This window comes from Lolium rigidum, chromosome 5, assembly GCF_022539505.1.
Source record: "Lolium rigidum isolate FL_2022 chromosome 5, APGP_CSIRO_Lrig_0.1, whole genome shotgun sequence".
In the NCBI taxonomy this organism is placed as follows: Eukaryota; Viridiplantae; Streptophyta; class Magnoliopsida; order Poales; family Poaceae; genus Lolium; species Lolium rigidum.
The window spans coordinates 65,118,814-65,131,982 of record NC_061512.1 but is presented as its reverse complement, the minus strand read 5'-3'; positions in this window follow the sequence as shown (position 1 = coordinate 65,131,982).

The following is a 13,169-nucleotide window of genomic DNA, read 5'->3' as shown; positions in this document are numbered from 1 at the left end:
CCAGGCGAGGCGCCAAGGCCAACAAGTCCACCCCCCTATGGTGGTGGTGGCGGTGGCGGCGGTGGTGGTGGTGGTGGTGCTTCACCTACACCTCCTTCACGTCAGCCGACGCCGCCTCCCAATTCACCTCCGGCGGGTAAGCAGACGCCGCCCCCCAGTCCGCCTCGGGCGGGTAAGCAGACGCCGCCCCCCCAGTCCGCCTCGGGCGGGTAAGCAGACGCCGCCCCCAATCCACCTCCGGCGAAGAAGCGGAAGCAGTCCTGGACTATTAACCTGGACCCTTATGTACCTAAGACCACAAAGGTACCGAGCCATCACTGAAGCCTCTCCCCACAAGGACTTGGGAACGTAGTGCCGAGGAAGTCGACGCGGCCGCGACTGCTGATTATGAGAAATGGAAGGCGGACTGCAAGAAGAAAAGAGAGCCCGAGCCCAAGCCGGTATTTTCTAATGAGCAAAAGAAGTGGGCTAAGTCATTTTTGAGCACACCGTCCCAAGCCGCGAAGAATCCGCCCGAGGACTATGCACGTGAACTTCGTAGGCAAGCACTCATGTTGAAGGAGAAGAAAGAGTTGGCGGAGAAGCAGGAGAAGAAAGCCTTGGAGGAGGCCGAGAAAGAATTAGAAAGTAAAACAAGCGGGAAACGAGTTGCCCAGCTCGGGGAACAAAGTAAACAATCGATCCCCCCGCTCATAGTGAAAGCCGCCGGTCCGGATGCTAAACTAATGGACCCCACAATCATAGCAGCTGCGGCAGCACAGGGATTGACTGTAACGGGTGCCAGAGAACAAGCGGCCCAGATGGGTATGACTCTTCGTGCAGTGTTAGGCCTTGAGGAGGCGCCAGTGAGTGAGGTAGTAATTACATATGTGCCGAATGGGCCTCTCGTCGAGCCTGCGCAGGAAAAGGATCTACCTCCACAAATGAAAAATCTGCTAATTTGGTACAAGGGTTACATAAAAAATAAAAACGCCAAAGATTATATTTATGCGGAAGTTAGACATGAGCATCACTTCAAACATTACTATGTAACAGTTCATCGGAGTGAATTGTTCCAACTGTTCAATCTGCGCGAGCTCGACAAATCTATCATCGCTTGCTACGTTCGTAAGTGATTTATTTCTACCTCATCTCGTTCATTGCCTGCACTATATATATATATATATATATATATATATATATATATATATATATATATATATAGGAAGCTCAATTGGGGCACGAAGGAGCCTGGGCACCATGCATCGTCACCGTACGATGGGGCATCTTGATCCTGCAACCTGGTCGGGTTTGTTTTACCGGGTTTGACCCGTTAGCGTAGATATATATTTTGGAAATATTTGCATGCACGCTGCATGAGAATATAAATAATATTAGTAATTACCAAATAGTTTATTTCCTTAACTTCATGCATGAATGTCCTTCTATGCAACGTCCAAGTTTCCCTGGATTTTTTTACTCCTAAAAAGGTATGTCTCATTTTGGTAGGCGAGACTTAAGGTATGTGGCGGGCCACCATTTTCTGATTTTGAAGATTGCATCGTCCCTCATTACTGGGCTTTTAATATGAAGAATTAGGAAAGTGGAGCCAAGATTCAGGGATTTTGGTGGCCCAACGGTTCTAGTTTTGCAAGCATCATTGTACCAAAATTAGTGGGATTATTACTATAAAGTAGGAATCTCCTTATATTTTCAGGCAGGTATTCAGCGTAAATGACCTCCCAACATTTCTATATGTAAGGGTACATTGCCCCTATGCGTGGTTTTGGTAATTAATGACAACCCCTATGGACTAATGTTTTCATTGAGTTTATATGAAGGAATATTCCATAGGTACTACTTGTATTCCATGTGTTGGATTCAAGTATGGATGCCATGAAGATAAAGGTATACCTTGGGTATTGGCATCAAGATCATCGGTTATGAAGATACATATGTGATATGATCAAGAAGAAGAAATGAAGATGGAGTTCTTATGTGGAACTCAATATTAGCCATGCTCTATCTTATGTGAGTATGAGAAGATACAAGGATTGAGTTGGGCAAGTTCAAGATGAGCATCTCAAGTGGATCACATGCTTGAAGCTTGCCGTCCATTTGGTGATAATGGACATGTGAAGATGTGCATCAATGGAGCTTTCCCATCATAGTGTATGGGGGAGCATTTGTGAGTATACACGAAGCGACAATGATCAAGTGATGGGATGCGCAAGGCAAAGGTATGACCTTGATAGGTTTTCCTTTTACCGGTCTCGAGGTGGTTGATGGGAGACCGGATTATAGGATAGATAGCCGCACTATTAAGAGGGGCTTTCGGTTGAGTAACTTGATCACATCGTCTTAGGGAGCTCAATCCTTTGCATACTTTGCATATCCTTATTGCTTCTTGGTGTTTCTCTATGTGAGGTTCTTGAGCTTGTTGCTAGCTTTACAACAAGCCCAAGTTCATCGAAAACGGAGTTCGCATGCATCTTCTATTGCGTTTTCGAGGTTGGGTGATTTTACCGGTTATTCATGATATAAGGTTCTACCTTTTATATTCATGACAAAATCCTCTCCTACAGATTCTTGGGTTTTCACTTTCTATTAGATAGCATTCGTTGTTATCTTCCAAACAAAATTGGTTTCATGTTAATCGGAGTTCGGGAGCAATAGTTATTAAAGAAAAGGTAAAAGAAGAAAAAAGAAAAAAAAAGGGGGACGGCTGCCCGGTCTCCGACCGGTCGACCGGGCCACACACCGGCCTGCCCGGCACGAGCCCCGGTCCGACCGGGGCGATTCCGGTGGGCCTGGCTGCCCACTCCGGCCCGAGCGCCGGTCGCCTGCCGGGCCTACCGGCTCCCGCCCCGGCCAGGCCGGCCTCCCGCCCGGCTGGGCCTTAGGCGCCCCGCGCGGCCCGGGCGGCCTGCGCGGCCCGCTCCACTCCGCGCCGCCCGCGCGCCGCCCCCGCGCGCCCTGGCCGGGGCTGGGCCAGCTTGCCCCGCGCGGCCCACGCGTGCCTCACTCGGCCTGCGCTGCTCCCCCGCGCGCCCGAGGCGGTTCGGCCGCCCGGCGCGCCATCTGCGGCGCCCGGTCGGTGGGCCGGTCCGACCGGGCAGGCCACCGGCCTCTCCGGCCCGAGCTCGGTCGACCGGCCTGCTGGCCGGCTGGGCTGTCTTTTTCAGCTCGTTTTTTATGCGTTTTACACCCCGTTTCTTTCCCAACGGTTATTTTTCTCCCTAGACTATAAATAGCCCTTCTTCCACCTTGAGCAAGTTACTTCTTCCCCATTCTCTCACCTCCATTGTTGCATTTGAAGAAGTTGCTCTCTCTCTTGTTCCCCCCCATGATTCTTGCTCATATTTGAGGATTTGAGAGAGGAGATCTAGATCTACACTTCCACCAAACCATTTCTTCTCTTAGTGAGGGAATCTCTTGGGATCTAGATCTTGGAGTCTTTAGTTGACTTTCCCCCTTGTTCTTCCTCTCCAATCTCATCCTAGCATTCGTTGCTTTGGTGGGATTTGAGTGTGAAGGACTTGAACACCTCCGGTGTTCTTGCTTTGCATCATTGCATAGTGTTGAGCTCTCCACCACGATTAGTTCGAGTGAGAGACCGTGAGCTTGTTACTCTTGGAGGGAAACCTCCTAGTTGGCTTGGCGGTTGGTGCTCCGGTGATCTCTTCAAGAAGATTGTGAAGAGGCCCGGGCTTCTCCTTCGTGGAGCTTGTGAAGTGGTTGTGGAGCTTGCCATCTCCGGAGCGGAGGAAAAGCTAACCATAAGGAAAGGGCCATTATCCTTCGTGGGTGTGGTTCGGAGAATAGGGTGAGCCTTCGTGGCGTGGGGAATCCTTCGTGGGACCTCCACCCCTCCAAACGTGACGTACCTTGTTGCAAAGCAAGGGAACACGGGAATACATCCTCGTCTCCGCGTGCCTCGGTTATTTCTATACCCGAGCTCTCTTTCCTTGTGATAGCCATCGTGCTTGAAGTACATATATCTTGCTATCACTTGTGCTACATATATCTTGTGCCTATCTTGCTTAGCTCTAGTTGCTATTGTTACACTTAGTTGAGCTTAGCATATTTAGGGTTTGTGCTTGTAAACTAAATGATAGTTTAATTCCGCATTCATACAAGACAAATCCGCAAGAGTTTGTAATTGCCTATTCACCCCCCCCCTCTAGGCGACATCTCGATCTTTCAATTGGTATCGGAGCAAGGTCTCTCCTTGTTTTAGGCTTCACCGCCTTGAGAGTAAAGATGTCGGCTAGTAATTTAGTGCACAATGACACAATTATCTTTGTTGGCACAAATTATCATTTGTGGCGAAATTGCTTGCTTTGTAAACTTCGGACCTTGTGTCCAAACATTGAGCAATTTCTAGATGTAGGTTTTTCTCCTCCGATGGATTCTCAAAATCTATCTTTAGAGGATGAGAAAAACTTACATCTTGAAGCTCAAGTATCTAATGAGCTTTTATTCTCTTTGAGACCCGATTTTCGTAGGTTCTTGATATATATAAAGCGAAAATCGTCTCATGAGATGTGGATCAAGCTTAAGGAAATGTTTGGTGGATCCACTTCTCAATTGGTCGGTGGTGACTCCGAGGAGCTCTCTTCCCCTTCACATCATGAAGAGCTCCAAGTTGCCTCCACCTCCGGTCGTGATGATATATCATCCTCTTCCACTTCACCAACGTGTTGCAAGACACAAGGTAATGATATGGTGAGTGGTGAGGGAAATTGCAATGTTGATATTGTGCTCATTAGTGATGACTCTTCATCTCTATCTCATTGCAATGGTTCCTCTTTGGACTTAAACACATCTTGCATTGAAAATAATCTACATGCTTGTGTTGATAGTTCTTGCATATCATGTGTAAATTGCTTACATAGATCTCATGAGGATATGCTTGCCTTGTCTTGCTCCCATAATCAAAATGCTTCTATTTCCTCTAGTTGCTTGTTGACTAACAATGTAGAGGAAACCGAACACTCTATGGATCAAGACATGATTTCAAATGAGGATTCAAGAATACCTTCATCTTCATCCTCCGGTATGCACATGTGCCTTATGGCAAATGGATCAAAGGTATATCCTACTTTGACTCCTAACACATCCTCTAATGATGAGAGTGATGATGATGATAATGATGAAGAACATAATACCTTGGTGCATGATATGGCAATGGTATATGCTTCTCTTCGTGGTAATAAAGAAGCTCGTGCTTATCTCGAACACTCTATGGATACCTTGAATAAATATAGGGAAACCATAGTGGAGTTGGAGTCCCATATTGAAAATGGGGAAATGAGATTCACTCTCCTCAAGCATGAGCTAAAAGATGAGAAGCATACTAATTTCATGCTTACACAAAAAATTGAATCCTATATGCATGAAAATGAGAAAACTATTGTTGATGCTTGTGCTACTAACTCTACTTCTTGTGAAGCATCTATCTTAAAGGAGAATGTTGAGTTAAGGGCTCAACTTGAGTTGCTAACTAGCAATTGTAGGGAATTGGAAGAAAACAATAAAACGCTCTCACACTCTCTTGAGGATCTTCTAACTTCCTACGATGAGCTAAAGTTAGCTCATGAGGCTAGTATCACTAAGGTAACATCTTGTGAGCCTCATGTGGACATTAGCACAATCTCTACCCAAAATGTTATATTGCCATGTGCTAGTCCTTGTAATCCATCTAGTCAAACTAGTGATACACCTTGTGTTGGATTACTTGATTTGCCTTGTTGCTCTAACAATGAAGCTTCTACTTCCTCTAGTACTTGTATTTCTACTAACCATGTAGAGGAAATAAAAGAGCTCGAGGCTCAAGTCCTTTCTTTGAAGAAAGACTTGGAAAAGCGTCATGAAGGGAAATCCGCACTTGACAAGATGCTAAGTGTGCAACAATCCCCCAATGACAAGAGTGGACTTGGATTCAACTCCAATAACAAGAACAAGTCCAAGAGCAAGAGCAACAAGAAGAAGGGCCAAGACAAAGTCAAGGATCCGGCCAAGTTGGTTTGCTTCAAGTGCAAGGTTGAAGGGCATCATGTTAGATCATGCCCATTGAAGAAGAAGAAGCACTTGAGTGAGAAACAACAAGGGAAACGGCCACAAGGTCAAGGTCAAGCTCATGCTCGACCTCAAGGTGAAGATAGGCCACTTCCCAAGAAGAATCAAGATAATGTTCCCCAAGAGAAGAAATCAATAAAGAAGAGAAAGGGGAACACTTGCTACTTATGCCGTGAGAAGGGGCACTTTGCTTCTTCTTGCTTAAGTGGTACCTTATCTAACCCTATAATTGTTGATGATGATTATTCTCTAGGGAAGGATAAGGATGGCAATGTGTTTGCCAAGTTTGTTGGAACTCAAAGTGGTTTCAAGAAAAGAACCATTTGGGTTTCCAAGCCTATTGTGACTAATCTCTTAGGACCCAACTTGGTTGGGGACCAACAATCTCAAACTTGATCAATAGGTACAAATGGAGGGGCATTGAAGACTTGGCTACTTCATGAAGAATTAAGGGATCTTCATATATTATATTTTTACCAAGCCAAGTCGTATGGATTATCATCTATATCTTATATCCAATGTTCCTCTTTGCGGTAACTTATATTTCAACTCTTCATGTTTATTGTAAGTTACTTGCCCCTTTGCATGTTTGGTTTTTGTACCAAATATGTGTATGTATGTGTTGTGTCTTACTTGCTTATCTTGTGTGTTCAAGTATGTTTGTTTGACTCACCATATACTTGTGTATTGTTTTGAGCCTAATGCATCTTGATGATATCTTATTTGGCTCTCTTTGAAGTGATTAATGGAACATCCCATTTTGGGGAGTGATATGCTTTGTGCATCTCACTTTCTTTAAAATGTGTGTACATGGGTACCACCACTTAGTATTGATATTGCAAGATTATCTAGTCACTATGTGGTGTGCCATACTCATGAGAAATTCAAATTCTAAATATCCATTAATCATCTCTAGTTGAATTTTAGTTGCCTCTTATTTAGAAGAAATGTTTTATCACATGATGGGGGAGTAATATGTTTTGTACATATCACAAGCCTAGAAAATGTGAACATATGAGGTTATGCCACTTAGAGTTGATGCTCTTAATTATCTTGTTCCTAGGTGGCATGTTTGCTCAAACAAGCTCCATTCCTAATAAAAAATATTTTATTACTCATCTTGTGGGCTTTTGTTTGAATATGAAATTCTTGGTGCGGTCTTTCCTCAAATACATATCTCTATATCTTATTTGGGACACCGTTTGCTTCAAGTTATTCTAATCATTGCCGTGCGTGATTGTGTGACTAGTTGAAGCTATCAAGAATCTTCATCCGTGCATAGTGCTCAATTCTATATACTTATCCTATGCCTTTTATTGTGAAGTTGATCCTTACTAACATTGTGAATACTCCACCGGAAATTATTTCCAATATACTCATTGTCTTTGACAATTGATAACCTTGTATGTGGTTGAATTTTTGGATCATCTTCACCTTGGATTGTTTATTATTGCCTTATTTTATTTCCAACAAATCTTTGTTGCTCCCATGTGTCTTCCTTGTCCCTTTGAAAAATCTTTTGATAAATTCTCTTGATTCATATCAAGTGTTTGTTTTGGAAGACAAACCTTTTCCTTACGGTACATTGTGCCATTGTGAAAAGTGTATAAGGTTTGGTTTATTTTGTTTGAACCTTGCTCTTTTGGGGAGTTTGTTATCTCATTCTTTCTTACATGATTTATTTGCTTGAATGAGATAAATCCTTGAGCATGTTTGCTTTATTTCATCCTTTATGCTCAATGGTTTCTTCTTAGTTCACTTGTTGAACTTTGTTGAACAAATCTTTTGTGATTTGCTTCTTAGATATAATTTGGACAACAAATTTGTTTTGTGACACCTCTATGCATTATTTAATTCTTTTGGTGTTTTGTCCAAAGTATATCTTTCTTGGATCTTTAAAAGTTTTGGTGCATGCTTATATGTAATTTGTTTATGCTTGTAGCATGCTTGCTTTCTTTCGATCCATTATGTAGGATATACTCCATCAAATCCTAAATGGCTAAGATGTGCATGAAATTCAAACTTCATCTAAATATGCACATGTTTATATGGAGTGTGTCCTATATATTGTGGTTAGTCTAACCATTTTTGGACCCAATAAGTTTGGGGACCAAGATGTACTTGAATTTCGTCTTAGGTACATTGGAGATGCAATGGAGGCTTGTCTCATCTATAAGGAAGGTGTTGTCACCATATGAAAATTGGAGTCAAGCTAGGATGATCGATGAACTCTTATCTACTACATCATGCCATTGGTATCTCGGTAACAAGTATCTTTTTCATGCATACTCATATAGCATCCAACCTCTTGTAGGTTGCATCTTGGCATGAAATTCTTTATTTCGAAAATATTGCGATTCTTGAAAAATCCTTTTGAAGAAAACTTCTTATTGTACATTTGAGTAATTTGAGAAGATGCATATGATAGGAATATATATATATATATATATATATATATCATGTTTATGATTCACCTATCTCAAATATGCCCTCTAGCAACTTATTGCATATCAATTCCTCAAAGAGCTTTTATGTGCGATATTGATGAAATTGCGAAATAAATCCATATTTATGATACTTGTTGCCTTTCTCAAAACACTCCAACTAGCTCTACTTCCCTTATTGTTAGTTGTAATGTTTTTGAGGTTTAACTTGGTTGAAGTTCATTCATATACCATAAGTGAAAATTGGAGCCATAGGCTATATATGCTTTTTAAGCAAACATCCTTTGGTATATTTTATGACTTCATCTTGGATATCTTGTCTTATCTATTTTGTTAACCTCTTGTGTGTGCATGTTTCTTTATGGATCACTTTGTCCACTTTAGAAACTCATATACATAAGAGCGTTAATCCATCATCTTGATATCCTTGCTCTTTGCCGACCATCTTTTACCCCTTTTGTTTTTAGTGGGTTGGTAAAGAAAATTTATGAGTGCTTGGTTTATTTATTTTCTTCATGCACTCATATCTCGTAATTGTTGGACTAAAGTTGTTCTTGATAAGCATACTCTATTTATCTTAGTTGTGTTCTAAATAATATATAGGGAGTGAGGATTCCATGTTTGTGCATATTGTATTCAAATGCAAACATTATAAATTGTGCACAAACCTTGGGGAGCTTTCTTATTTCTAGAAGCACTATATCTCTCTTATCATGATATCTTTGTTTGTCCAATTGGATCTTTGATTGCTTGCTTTATTTGTTGAAGCTCACTTCACCATGTTATCTTTATGCAATCTTTGATCCTCAATATAGTTTGATTTCCTTCAAGTATTCATCATTGGATATGTGCACTTGATTCCGCTCAAATTATGAGAAGTGCACACTTTGGGGAGGAACTCACATTATATTGGTCTTCTAAATTTTTCACCCATTTTGACAATCGATGCCAATGGGGGAGAAGTTTAGAGGGTTTAAGGGAATGGTTTTATACTTAAGCTTGGTTTGTGCTTAAGTGTTTTATACTTAAGCTTGGTTTGTGCTTAAGTGTTTTGCCTCTCATGCATTCCATATTTATATGTCTTGCATGGTTGTATAAATATAGTGGAAACTATCCCAAAGGTTAATCTTGACAATGTATGCAATGAATTCATGTTCATCACACGTGCATACATTGTGGGGGAGTTTTCTCTGTATATATTGGTTCTACTCACATCCATTGCATTTGTTGTAGTTGTGTGAGTAGAGCCGGTTTTGATATGGGCTAGTAGCTTTGTGTTACTTGACCATATCAAATACAACCTCTTGTATACAACTTATTCTCGGATAAGTTGCGTACTTGTTTCTAATATTCATTATATAAACCCTCTTATTGTGGTTGTCATCAATTACCAAAATGGGGGAGATTGTAAGGGTACATTGCCCCTATGCGTGGTTTTGGTAATTAATGACAACCCCTATGGACTAATGTTTTCATTGAGTTTATATGAAGGAATATTCCATAGGTACTACTTGTATTCCATGTGTTGGATTCAAGTATGGATGCCATGAAGATAAAGGTATACCTTGGGTATTGGCATCAAGATCATCGGTTATGAAGATACATATGTGATATGATCAAGAAGAAGAAATGAAGATGGAGTTCTTATGTGGAACTCAATATTAGCCATGCTCTATCTTATGTGAGTATGAGAAGATACAAGGATTGAGTTGGGCAAGTTCAAGATGAGCATCTCAAGTGGATCACATGCTTGAAGCTTGCCGTCCATTTGGTGATAATGGACATGTGAAGATGTGCATCAATGGAGCTTTCCCATCATAGTGTATGGGGGAGCATTTGTGAGTATACACGAAGCGACAATGATCAAGTGATGGGATGCGCAAGGCAAAGGTATGACCTTGATAGGTTTTCCTTTTACCGGTCTCGAGGTGGTTGATGGGAGACCGGATTATAGGATAGATAGCCGCACTATTAAGAGGGGCTTTCGGTTGAGTAACTTGATCACATCGTCTTAGGGAGCTCAATCCTTTGCATACTTTGCATATCCTTATTGCTTCTTGGTGTTTCTCTATGTGAGGTTCTTGAGCTTGTTGCTAGCTTTACAACAAGCCCAAGTTCATCGAAAACGGAGTTCGCATGCATCTTCTATTGCGTTTTCGAGGTTGGGTGATTTTACCTGGTTATTCATGATATAAGGTTCTACCTTTTATATTCATGACAAAATCCTCTCCTACAGATTCTTGGGTTTTCACTTTCTATTAGATAGCATTCGTTGTTATCTTCCAAACAAAATTGGTTTCATGTTAATCGGAGTTCGGGAGCAATAGTTATTAAAGAAAAGGTAAAAGAAGAAAAAAGAAAAAAAGGGGGACGGCTGCCCGGTCTCCGACCGGTCGACCGGGCCACACACCGGCCTGCCCGGCACAGGCCCCGGTCCGACCGGGGGCGATTCCAGTGGGCCTGGCTGCCCACTCCGGCCCAGGCGCCGGTCGCCTGCCGGGCCTCCCGGCTCCCGCCCCGGCCAGGCCGGCCTCCCGCCCGGCTGGGCCTTAGGCGCCCCCGCGCGACCCAGGCGGCCTGCGCGGCCCGCTCCACTCCGCGCCGCCCGCGCGCCGCCCCCGCGCGCCCTGGCCGGGGCTGGGCCAGCTTGCCCCGCGCGGCCCACAGTGCCTCACTCGGCCTGCTGCTCCCCCCGCGCGCCTGAGGCAGTTCGGCCGCCCAGCGCGCCATCTGCAGCGCCCGGTCGGTGGGCCGGTCCGACCGGGCAGGCCACCGGCCTCTCCGGCCCAGGCTCCGGTCGACCGGCCTGCTGGCCGGCTGGGCTGTCTTTTTCAGCTCGTTTTTTATGCGTTTTACACCCCGTTTCTTTCCCAACGGTTATTTTTCTCCCTAGACTATAAATAGCCCTTCTTCCACCTTGAGCAAGTTACTTCTTCCCCATTCTCTCACCTCCATTGTTGAATTTGAAGAAGTTGCTCTCTCTCTTGTTCCCCCCCATGATTCTTGCTCATATTTGAGGATTTGAGAGAGGAGATCTAGATCTACACTTCCACCAAACCATTTCTTCTCTTAGTGAGGGAATCTCTTGGGATCTAGATCTTGGAGTCTTTAGTTGACTTTCCCCCTTGTTCTTCCTCTCCAATCTCATCCTAGCATTCGTTGCTTTGGTGGGATTTGAGTGTGAAGGACTTGAACACCTCCGTGTTCTTGCTTTGCATCATTGCATAGTGTTGAGCTCACCACCACGATTAGTTCGAGTGAGAGACCGTGAGCTTGTTACTCTTGGAGGGAAACCTCCTAGTTGGCTTGGCGGTTGGTGCTCCGGTGATCTCTTCAAGAAGATTGTGAAGAGGCCCGGGCTTCTCCTTCGTGGAGCTTGTGAAGTGGTTGTGGAGCTTGCCATCTCCGGAGCGGAGGAAAAGCTAACCATAAGGAAAGGGCCATTATCCTTCGTGGGTGTGGTTCGGAGAATAGGGTGAGCCTTCGTGGCGTGGGGAATCCTTCGTGGGACCTCCACCCCTCCAAACGTGACGTACCTTGTTGCAAAGCAAGGGAACACGGGAATACATCCTCGTCTCCGCGTGCCTCGGTTATTTCTATACCCGAGCTCTCTTTCCTTGTGATAGCCATCGTGCTTGAAGTACATATATCTTGCTATCACTTGTGCTACATATATCTTGTGCCTATCTTGCTTAGCTCTAGTTGCTATTGTTACACTTAGTTGAGCTTAGCATATTTAGGGTTTGTGCTTGTAAACTAAACGATAGTTTAATTCCGCATTCATACAAGACAAATCCGCAAGAGTTTGTAATTGCCTATTCACCCCCCCCCTCTAGGCGACATCTCGATCTTTCACTATATTTGGAAAAGGTAACTAATATTTTGCACACAATATGTCCGCCATTGTCAATTATAAGTTTTTTTAGAACGTTTGTTCCTGGTCTAGAATACTAAATGTCGTTTGATACATATATTTTTACTCAGTTTTTGATGACACGTGATTCTCAAAATACAATTAATGGTGCACTTTTTATTGAGTATGCACACAACCAGGTATCGAGGTATCAGGATGTAAGTAGGTATCAAGGTATGAAGGTACCAGTATCGAGGTATTGTCTGCAGAATATGATAGTTCATGAGAATAACTTCCATAACAAGGTACGTTGGAAACACCGATATGTACATTTTGAACTATCATATCGAGGTATCAAGGTATCGAGGTATCGAGGTATCTAGGTATCAAGGTATCTAGGTATCTAGGTATCGAGGTATGAAGGTATCTATGTATCGAGGTATGAAGGTACCAGTATCTAGGTATCGACTTATTGTCCGAAGAATATTATAGTTCATGAGAATAACTTTCATAACAAGGTACGTTGGAAACATCAAAATGTACATTTTGAAGTATCATACTCCCTGGATCATACATCGATACCTAGTACATGAGAGTTCTTTTAGGTATTGACTGAGGACTTGAGGAGTATAGCTTGTCATGATTATACTGCGGGTATGGGCGTATGGCCGAATACCGATGCCTATAATTGAGTAATTGTAACTCGGGTCGTATCTTACATAAGGTATCAGTATCAAGGTATCGAGGGACCGGTATATATCGAGACTCCTGACGTATGGAGGTATCAAGGTATTGTCCGCGAAATATGATAA